The sequence below is a fragment of the Lottia gigantea genome (assembly GCF_000327385.1).
Source record: "Lottia gigantea unplaced genomic scaffold LOTGIsca_238, whole genome shotgun sequence".
Classification (NCBI taxonomy): domain Eukaryota; kingdom Metazoa; phylum Mollusca; class Gastropoda; family Lottiidae; genus Lottia; species Lottia gigantea.
In genome coordinates, this window is record NW_008708698.1 from 92,030 (window position 1) to 92,691 (window position 662).

The following is a 662-nucleotide window of genomic DNA, read 5'->3' on the forward strand; positions in this document are numbered from 1 at the left end:
CATATCAGGAAACTCATCTACCGCTAAATATCTTAATGACTATATAAAAATATGTTCTGTTTAATATCATCTAAATATTGATATTAACAAAATATAAACTATATACAAAGATATCATTGAATATAAAAGTAATTATTCCATTATAATTCTGTTCTATCTTTTAATTACAGTATTTCGCTAGTTATCTTTACCAGTATAAATAAATAACTTACTATTTACAGGGAGATTATTGAGGTGTATTCTGTCTTCGTTCTCTGATACCACATCTACAACAGATACAAACATCATTAATTATTTTTGACATAAAAAATGTCTTTGTTTGTTATATCTTCCCAGGGTATCTTCCTGATATACCAAAATCTTAAATATTATCTATCACCCTCAATATTTTAGACCACTTCTCAAACAGAGCGTCCTACTGTATGAAGGCTGAATACTGCTATAACTAGGTATGGTAAAATTAACAGGGTCTTTATATCCAATTTAAACTCATTCAAAACAGGGGAAAACTGGGTATTTTATTCCTTGGATCTTGGTATCTCTCCAGCTATAACAAGCAAACATATCTAAATATTATAAATAACAACAAACCTTGTGATGAATAAACTTCAACATGCTGTAAATAATCATCATGCAACTCATGCCAATTTCTAGATTCAGGT